The following is a 10,897-nucleotide window of genomic DNA, read 5'->3' as shown; positions in this document are numbered from 1 at the left end:
CGCATACGCACGCACGTATGTACATACGCACGCACACAGGCGCGCATGCACGCACGCATGTACACGCACACACACACACACACACACACACACCAATCCATCATGTCCTGCTGCACATGCTGTACTAAGGCATATAGATTACAGGAGTGACACCATGGAAAGGAGTGCAACATGTGCACATAGCAGCAGACTGTTACAAGGCAAACATGTAAAACATATACACACAACCGTACGTACGTAGTACACACAACACACACACACACACACACACACACACACACACACATCCAAATTCTCTCTCTCTCTCTCTCTCTCTCTCTCTCTCTCTCTCTCTCTCTCTCTCTAGTCTAGATCACTGTTTCCCAAACAGTGGGTCGGGACCCATTTGTTTCCGGGTCACAGACACATTTTTAAGATCACGACTTGAGTAAAAAAATCTAATTTTCTTTTCCTACATTTAAAAAAATATAAATATTTCAAAATATATATATATATATTTTTCTTTTAATCTAAAATAATTTCATTTTAAAACAAACAAACAAACAAATCTTAGTAGTGAAAATCTACAAGCTCACAATGTGTTGTGCGCTTGTGTAGATCTGCTATTTTCACTAGTTTGGGCAATCGTCGTAATGACTAATCTCTCTTTTGGGTCTCGACCTGAAAAGTTTGGGAACCACATGGTCTAGATGCATGTGCTCGTGCAACTTGTTGGGGCCCTTAGGCTTCTTGAGAAACAAGCCCGGCCACCCACATTCTTAACAGGGAGAGAGAGGGACCCTTTTCTTTTCTCACGGTCTGAGGACAGTCGGCTATGGGTCAGCAGTTTGGATTTAGCTCTGGCCACAGCTTTGGCTGAGCCTCCATTCTGCTCTTAAGCAAACCTATATGGTCTGGCCAGTGGCCACTCATGTACTGTATACAGCTATACTGTATACCGTAGTGCTAGCACTCCAGTGCTAACTCAGAGAGAGAGAGAGGACGGGGGGGGGGGGGGCTGAGACCTGACCCCTGGTCTTAATGGGTTAAGAAAAATATCAGGTCAACGTGTTCTGAGCTTGTATGAGTTTGTAAAATGATAAAAAATGTATGAAAAAGTTTGGAAATAATAATAATAAGCACACCAGGTTGAAATGGATTGAACTGAAACAATTATCAAAAAATCCCTATCCTTTTACCGCTGGTATAGCCCCCACTTTGAAAACCTGTTAGCTAAAGCATTTACGGGCAACAGGGAGTCATGCAGCTTACTGGATGAGAATGGGAGTCATTGTTGCCATTCATCAGTCATGTTGCTGTGATGATTTGATTAAAATACTTTCTGTAATTAACGCAAAAAAACAACAAAAAAACGGTTTCCATTGGGGTGTGTATGATTTGAATTGGAATTGGACTTACACTAGACTCAAACTTTAAAAAACATGTTAAAAATGTAGCCAATAAAATCTAATTCAATGTATCTAATTTCAGACACATAAGACCATATCTATAACAACTCTTCATGCATGCTATGATTTTTTTCACACATAACATACTGTTTCACAACCTGGTCACAGACAAATCAGACTTTAACTTTAAAACCCATAGAATCACTTTACAAACAGACATTAAAAACACTTGACCAGAAGCCCAACCGTTATCACCATTGCCACATAGTTCAAAAGTACAACTTATTTAATTTTGACAGCTTTAAACATTTTGCAGATGCATGTCTCATTTTTAAAGCGGCACTCCCCCTTTAAGAACTTAAATGGACTTGCACCACTGAAACAGTTCATAGGTCGTAGAGACAGTGGTGACAGAGCAACAAGGGCAACTACCATGGACTGCGAAGTGCCAACCAGACGTAGTGTGTTTGGTAAAACAGTCTTCTCTCCCATCACTGGAACAGTCTCCCTACAGAAGTAAGAGAGACGTCCAACTATTTTTTGACCTTCAAATTCAATTTTAAGAGGTGGCTAAAAACTAATTTCTCACTCCACTGTTCTGTCCCCTGTAGGCTACAATGTTTATATTTATCCTGTATATTGTACTGTATTCTATTCTATTCTATTCTATTGTATGTGTTTTTGTATTGATAGTATTATCATCACTGGGCTAACTCTGGCCCATTTACATGGATGTGAAAACTGACGTGTTGATTAATGAGCATTGTCACTGTCAAGTAATTAACAGTTAGCTAAGGCAGTCTGCATAACAAGTGATTCTGTACTAAATATTAGTTTATTGACTGATGTGTTTTGATAGCAGTACCAGTCATGTTGGAAGGAGACAGGAGTGTCAAAGTGTGAGGAGAAGCACTGCGCCAGTGGTGGAAAGTACATTTACTTAAGTACTGTACAATTTTGAGGTATTTGTACTTTACTTGAGTATTTTCAATTTCAAATACGTTTACTTTTACTCATTTTACCACGTTACTACATTTATTTTAAAACTTTAGTTCCTAGTTACTTTGCAGATTCAGACATTCTACATAATGAGCAGCCTACTTTTACTTTTGGTACTTTTGGTATCAAAACGTACTTAAGTACAATTTGATACCAATACCTTTGTACTTTTACTAACGTACATTTTATATTCTGGACCTTTACTTGTAACAGAGTACTTCCACATTGCAGTATATTGATACTTTTACTTAAGTAAAACATTTGAGTACCACTGATAAGCACCATGTTGTGGCTGAAGGCTGCTCTCAGAAGCAGTCATGATGAGACTGTGAGACCTGTGGGAGTCAGTGGAGCAATGGCTAAGGTCCAGATGAAGATCTTTTACTCCTCGGTCAAACTGACACTCGCTGGGTCAGCCCAGTGCTCCCGGCCATAGAACAGGAATGGATAGACATGGATGATGATGGTGTTGTGGTGGAACCAATACCACACTTCTAAGGTCTAAACTGGTTAATAAAGCTTTTTGGGAGCCCCCGTAAGCCAAGACTTCTATTTGTGATTACAATATCACTATATTTTCTAGTTCTATAGTTCTCAACCCCTTGGTAGGTTTGGTGGAATCGCAAACACACCCTCCACCACAAAACTCTCTGGAAGTCAGGCCACAAACACCTACTGTAGCATCCCACACATGGAAGCAACTTAAATGGCAGTGAGGCATTTTATATTCGCATTTACCTACAGCTGATGCTCTTACCTGAAGTTACTTAGAACAAATATGTTCAATATAGTTTTTTGGCTACTGTGCAAATTAAGTTAGCATGCAGTCTATTAAGTATGTGACACAAATAGGATCTTCCATTCCAGCTGGTGTCAGGGACAATGTAGGGTTGTTAGTACACAATGTGGTGTAAGACTTGAGCAAGGCACTGAAGTCATAACCACCACTTCATACGCATAATGCTGGCACTCAATCTGAATGTGTTTTCACTGTGAAAGGTCAGGCCAATATGAACGGGAGGTTGTGTGTGAATTTAAGGAAGGACTATGTTATATTCCTGTTATGTTACCATACCTCCTCAAGTCATCTTTCATGACTACTTCCCTAATGGTCCATATTAAAGGAGAATTCCATGCTAGAAGGCTTTCTTGCCTTTCTTTGTAGTCGTTATGTCCCCACCAAATAGGTCCAGGTGTTTTTTTGTGCAAAACCTCCTTATTGGCTATTTCACCATAAGCCCTCAATGAATTGCATTGAATTGAATGGGAATTGAATGGGGCTATGGGGTGTTGTGTTAATTTGCTTATTTCCATCAAAATGGAATATCCCAAGTATTTTTTGAGCGATGGAAATAAGCGAATTAGCACAACACCCCATAGCCCCATTCAATTCCCATTCAATTCAATGCAATTCATTTAGGGCTTATGGTAGGGGAAATAGCCAATAAGGAGCTTTTGCACAAAATAACACCTGGACCTCTTTGGTGGGGACGTAACAACTACAAAGAAAGGTAAGAAAGCCTTTTAGTATGGAATTCTCCTTTAACTTACTCTAAATTTAGTAGTTGGAAACATAACAAGTTCACCATTTAAATCAATGGCTCCTTATGGTTAGAAGAAGAGAAAAGAGCAACAGAAGAGGGGAATTCAGGTCAATTTGTCAAAATCAAAATCTAATTTATCATCAGTTCTCACGTGTGAGTTCTCAACATTGCAGTTACATGAATATAGATAGATTATGGAAGAGAGGATAGAGAGGTAAGGAACACAGAACAAGTCAAATAACCGGAAGGCACAGTCAAATCAAATATACAAAGTCCAATACATAAGGTGCATAATTAAAAAGAAGACAGATAAGAGGCACCACGGAAGGCGCCTGCCGGTGTAAACATATTCCGCAATAGCAGTGGGTATATAAAAAAAGAGAATACAATTTCATGTCCATGCTTAAAGTCCACAATTAAAAGATCTGATATAAAAATCAGTGTCGTTTGCAAATGAAGTAAAGGGAATGAATGAATAAATGAATCTTCCAGGAGAGGAGGAGATGCAAGGACAATGTTTTGAGCAGCTTGCCTCATCTCTTTCATAACTGGGACAGCAGGCAACTTGCCTGAAATAAGCGGAAGTGAGTGTGATATGTCACAAGGATTCTTAGAATAAGGCTCACAGGCCTGCTGGAGTGACTTATACTGTAGGACAAATATGCAAATATGCTGTGATATATGTTTTGAGTCAGGGGCTTAGAGAGTGAATGTTTCCATGTAGACCACAAGGATGGAAGTATTATGCACTTTGCCCTGAATCAGCAAACATTTTGAAACATCTGCATGTCCGCCCTTGAGGATCTCTTGCATCTGTGTACATATACCTGTGATTGTGTGTACCTGACTGTGTAGTTTCTGTGTGCGTGTCCGTGTGTGCGTGTGAGATGTGTGTGCTTAAGAGGGTGTTTCAGGATGGAAACGGGATCGCGTCTGTCTTCATACATACTGCTGAGGCCTCTCCAGCTCGTAAAATCCCTCAAACTTGTAGGAGTAACATCACAGGCCCAGCAGTTCACCCAGTTTGTTTGCCAGAACTGTCCGTGGCTGATGCCAGCTCTCAGCTTGCCTGTACTGGTCTCCCTCGTCAATCTGCTATCCTATAAAAGATATCTTGAACACATGCTTACTTGACACATCTTGTCCAATCTCATGACAGTAACAATATCATGTGCTTAAGTATTATTGTATCCAGAAAGATTAGCAAATCACGCAGAAGCAGGTAGCCTACTATACTGTGAAGAGAGGCATAGGTGTATTTTGTTGATTGGCTCTGTAAGCACCAGCGTTGGAAAGTAACTAATGTAACTTATTACTTAAAGTAATAAAACTTTCCATAGTAATATAATATAGTAAAATAACTAATTACCGGTACTTAATATTTTGAGTAATAGCTTAATATTAGCCTACTAATATGTTACTATTTTCCAAAAGTAACTCGTTACTATTTTCACGAGCCTTAGTTGGTGATACTGTGGGGCTTGAGTGTTTATTATGAATGGTCTTTGTGATGATTTGAATCTTGTTGTTATTTTTCATGTCATGACCGCAAGGACTTTGTTTCGGTGCTATCCTTTAAGACTAAGTGTTTGACTGTACTCTGTACTGTTTACATTTCTGACTAATATAGTATTCAATCAATCAATCAATGGTAGACTGATTTGCGATCGAGTTGCTTTGCAGGACTGATCCGGTCTAGATCTAGACTCTAGAGCGGATACGGAAATGATGCGCACTTGTCTGTACGTGTGAACTATCAGATAATATAATTATTTTTACCGTTTTTGAGTAACTTTTCCAACACTGGTTTGATTGATTGATTGAAAATTGTATTCACAGTATGCAGATTGGGTACATTTCAAACGAAAGCACAAGTCAATACAAAAACTGCTATGAAACCATGAAAAGTAGGCCTACTAATGAATTGATTACATCAAGAGTTCTCCATTTAAAGACGTACAAACTATACAATATGAAAAACAGGAAATCATCATATATACAGTTAAAGAAAGTATAAAAGGGAAAACAAGTACAGTATGGGGGAAAAGGGGGGGGGGGGGCTTTGACATTTTTTACAGGGGTCAGATTAGAATTGCAGCCGTCCTTTTTGAGAGCGGGTTTGAAGGAGTCTAAGGATTCACATTTCTTAATGGCTGTTGGTAGGGCGTTCCACATTTCAGTGACATAGGAGCGAAATTAATTGAATGACGAATCCCTTGTTTGAGCCGAATCTGGGTTGCATGAATCTGGGTTGCACGTAGTTTGTTGAACTCCCTCTGGTGTTGTGATTGTGGATTTATTGACATAAAGGAAGTATTTGACAGGTACATGGGTATCTTGGTGGTGTAGCGAATCTTGTAGACCAGGCCCATTGCAAGATGCTGTACTCTGTAGTTAAGTCAACCCTAAAGCCATTGCAGTCTATCAAAATGGGCAGGGGTGAGGTGGGTTCTTCCAAGACCAAGTAGTTTGTTTATTTTGAGAAACCTGGAGCCTTGTTTTAAGGGCGTTTGAGGTGCTGTGGTACGTACCAAGAGGTGCATGCATAGTCGAAGAAACCTTGTATGAAGAGGGCTCCTGCCAGGGTCTTCAAGGTGTTTGTTGAAATCTTGAGGGACCTGTCCCTGTCCCTGTTTGATGAAGAGGTTTATTATGTGGGTGATGACGGAGCTATGGAGATGGCTCTCTGGCCAGCCCAGTGAGCTTGTTGGATTGCAAAGCACTACTTGCAGAGTACCTCGTCATCAGTTGTTACCTTTACCAGTTTAAAATTGTCTTTGCATACACCGTAAGCACATGGTACAGTTTTGTTTCTGATCCATGTTCAGTCCTTAAGAAATCTTGAAAATATTTGGATAATTGCACAGTATGCATATGACTGTGATGCATATGATATGGCATTATCTCTTTTCTGAAGCAGAAGTCATCTTAAATCAATTTTTAAAATATTTGCCACTTTCTTTATTCCTTGTTAATTGTCACATCACTGTCTGTCTTGAAGGACATAAGTAACGCTTGGTTGACAGTGAACACAAGTGCTCTGGTGACATCATGTGGCCAAGAGAAAAAGCACAACATCACCACACCATAAAGGTTTGATTGAACATTGTATTAAGTAATTCATGTAGAATGGGTACATTTCACACGAAAGCACAATTAAGTCAATACAAAAACTGCTACTGCTACTAGTTGTTTGTTTGTTGTCTATTGGTGTACTATTCTATGTCTGCCTAAAAGTACAGTACTTGTTAGAGTAAGTTAAAGCACTCCTGTAATCCATGCTGATATTTGCGTCCTTCAGAACTCTGCAAGCAACAGACGCCGTGTCGCATAATTATGACGTGTTCCCATCTCGCACGCACACTGACGCGCGCGCGAGCACGTACTGGTGGTGGTGGTCACTTTCCCAGAAAATAGAGATTAAAGTGATGTACCTCTGAATAACCACTAGATGGCTGTAGATGGTCACTCGGTTTCCAGGTCACAGAGAAACCTTTGTTTTTATAATAATAATATAATAAACTTTATTTATATAGCACCTTTTTTGGCAGTGTCACAAAGTGACAGTGACAAAAAAAAAAAAGGGTAATGTAATGTACAATCTATGTAAAGCGATTTAGATAAAAGCGATATATAAATGCACCATTTACCATTATAGGTCATACATCACACAGATATTGACCAGTCCCGCCACCAGGTCCCTATATGTGTTTTGTGAAGCTTCCGAACAAGCCGCAGTCATCATGCTCGTGGAGTCACAGCTGCCACGAGCTCTTTGGCCCATAGACCCTATTCACGTGACGTCAGTTACTCTTCCGGTTTAGACTTTGTAGGGGATAATATTTAATTCTCCATTGAGTTTCTATGGACCTCTTCTGATCTACGGCTACAATATTTAATTTCGACCGGTACATTATAAGGTAATGGTATTTATGGCTTTGCGATGATCCTGTCTTGCTAATGTTATCGGTCTTTTGCATTTTACTGTTATGAAAATGTCTACGTTAGTTGGAAATGGAAGCTAACGAATGCTAATAATGCTAGCGATTTTCCTCTTGTATATTTAGCCTGGTTTATGTTAAGCTTTGCCTTTTTATATGAATGTATAATGATCACTATACCTCCACCATACATTTGACTCTTGTCCAAAGCTTTTAATATAATCTGTTTCCATATATATCAATCATTTTAGTCATTTGTTTAAGTGATTTTGTCCTGACACCTTTCTTGTGATGCATAGCCTAGGGGGCTGAACAATGTTAGTTTTAGTTACGCTGACACAGCCTCTCGTTCATGCTCATTTTTGTTAAACATTTGGCCTTTGATTTGATTTGATTTATTTAGAAAAGCAATCATAATACAACATTATAATCAGCGATTCAAGGATTACACAGTAAAGTCCAAAGACTTATTTCCACTGGGGTCCTCTCACACTGAACAATACTTTAAAATACATCACAAATACATCCCTATCCATCCCTCTAAGTCTCTAAGATGACCCCTTATAGGGGAACCTTTTCCAGTAGCCATTTTTTTTGTCTTAGTTTTATGTCCTCAAATTGGAGGTCAGTTTAACACTGGATTTAACACAGGCTATTCCACTGTGTGGCTCCTATATAAATGAATGAGCCTTTGCCCACTTTACTGTGGTCCAGTGCCACTTTAAAGTGGCACTGGATAAGGGAGTTGGCCACCACTCATTTTGTCTCCCTATCCATGTATCTTGCTGTTCGAGCTAGAAACTTAGTCAGTCCGGAGACCTTGTTTAGCACCTTGCTGGCCATACTTCACTTTCAACAAAACTGTAAGCAAAGACATAAAAAAATGCACCTGTAGAACAGAACAAGGATTTTCTAGCAGTTCAGTTTCTGAAAATTTGTTCCAAGTTCAAGTTACAAACTATTCCATTTTCTCCCACATAAGGTTCCAGAGCCCATGAGGAAACCACATTTTGCCATCCTGATTGAAGCGCCCATGGACGCCCCCAGAGCACTCCAGAGGAACAACGCCCCCAGAGCGTTCCAGAGCAGGGCAAGTAATAGTACTTAAGTTACATTGTGTCATTCTGTTAGAGCAGCCATCGTCTTCCTGTGTTCCTGGCATTAAAGGACATGTACCATGTCTCATTCTTCCATTGTATGGCTTTTGCCTACTTTCTGTATCATTGCCTAGAAGACCCCTGGCTTAGAGCCTGTGCGCACACGCACGCACTCATTCACACACACACACACACACACACACACACAGATTGGTAAATTAATAGAAAGATTACAGTAGGTCGATAAGTATTGCACTTCAAAGTACAATTGTGGAGTCCTTTGTTTTTAGCTGACATGTTTTCCCTTCCTTCCAGAACTAGGAGGTGAGAGCTGTGCAGTCAGCAGACCTGGGTTGGAGCTGGACATGGAGCATCTGGAAGTGCTGTTTTCCCAAAATTCCCACTCGATCAATTATCATTGTAAATAGTGTCTTTATAATAGCCTATATTCATTTTATTATTATTGTATAGTGTAAATAAACTGTGTATTATTTTTCTTACTTTGAGTCAATCACATGTTTCTAGTACAATTTTGTTTCTAGTCAAATAAATAGTGTGTATGACATTTGTGTTTGGTAGATTATTTCACAATGTTTCTTGGCAGTATAACCAGCGTTGGACAAAGTTCTCAACGGCAGTACAGTCAAAATATTACTCCTGGTTAAATTTGACTACTACAAGTGAAAGTTGTTTGTCAAACAAATGTGTAGGCCTACTTGAGTACTGGAGCAAATGTTTAAACAGTAAGAATTTAACAGCACAAATTACAAAGTAAATTTTTAGTTTATTATCAATACATTGCTGTTTTACAATTTTGACTTAAAATATTTCTGATCTACAAGCTCACAAATGCATCGCAACACATTGTGAGCTTGTACTGTAGATCTTATTTCCACTATATTTGAAATATGGCTTAATGATTGGTTAATTACTACTTAGTGGATTGAAATGGAGTGGCTGAGGAATGTGATTAAAATCTGTTTTTGCTGTTCAGACTGCATAAAAACAATGCGACTCTAATCTGGATAGCCCACAAATCAGATTTGGGATGCCAGTCTGGGCAGGGCCTTAGCATATTCAGTGACAGTATTGTTGCCTGGGTCAGAAATCTCCTATCCGTATTCTAAAAGCATTAAAAGTAGCAGATCAAAACAAAACTAGCCATAAAATACAAACATCAATTGCTTTCTAGTGCATACATCTATTAAGAGAACTTCAACAGGTACAGAGGGGAAAGAATGTAGGCCTACACTACAGTATACACCATGCCAGTGGAATTAAATTGTTACCACAATTTGTTAATTCATCAATAAGTATACAGTATAGTCTACAGCATACATGGGCAACTGGCGGCCACACACGACGCCCCCACCTACACTTCATGTGGCCCACAGGTTAATATCAGAATACTGATATATTATTGATTTCAGCTGTAATTGTTTTGTCCTATTTGATAGCTTTGATGTCTGTTCCTGTATAATCAAATGTAATATACTCATACGTATCATCTAGCATGTATAAAGATAACACACACAAAAATGGAAGTATTTCTAAACTGTCTTTTTTTAATATAGGTTTAGTGAATTTGGCATTTGTACAATATCCAAAGCAAAAAAATAATTTACATGTTTTATTTCTAGGCCCTTGGCAGGTACATCTAAATTAACAACAGTGAATAAAATGTACATAATGTCAGGGAACATTTAGCCCCTTGAAGACTCTCCACTTAAGAAACTTGACCCGAGTTGGTGCTGTACTCGTCTTCGTCTGCTTTTTTCCCCCCTCCAAACACCAAATCTCTTGGTGACAATCACTGATGTACAAGTTCAGAACACAAGCTTGTAGATCTACTATACAGTCCATCTTGGCTCAGTTAATGTGCCTACACTGGATGACCTTCATCACTGACGATGCAGTTTGATGTTTGA

General features: G+C 39.1%; 1 long non-coding RNA gene across 1 annotated transcript; it reads left to right on the top strand.

Moving 5' to 3' along the window:
* Positions 1 to 7,756: 7,756 nt before the first annotated feature.
* On the top strand, positions 7,757 to 9,462 carry LOC308334168. The gene is made up of 3 exons (XR_013965855.1): positions 7,757 to 7,851; positions 8,855 to 8,962; positions 9,285 to 9,462. It is a non-coding gene; the product is annotated as an uncharacterized lncRNA (long non-coding RNA).
* The last annotated feature ends 1,435 nt before the right edge of the window (positions 9,463 to 10,897 follow it).

The sequence above is a fragment of the Protomyctophum bolini genome, assembly GCF_963924005.1.
Source record: "Protomyctophum bolini genome assembly, chromosome: 19".
Classification (NCBI taxonomy): domain Eukaryota; kingdom Metazoa; phylum Chordata; class Actinopteri; order Myctophiformes; family Myctophidae; genus Protomyctophum; species Protomyctophum bolini.
Note: the sequence above shows the minus strand (reverse complement) of the source record. Positions and strands in the feature narration are given on the sequence as shown.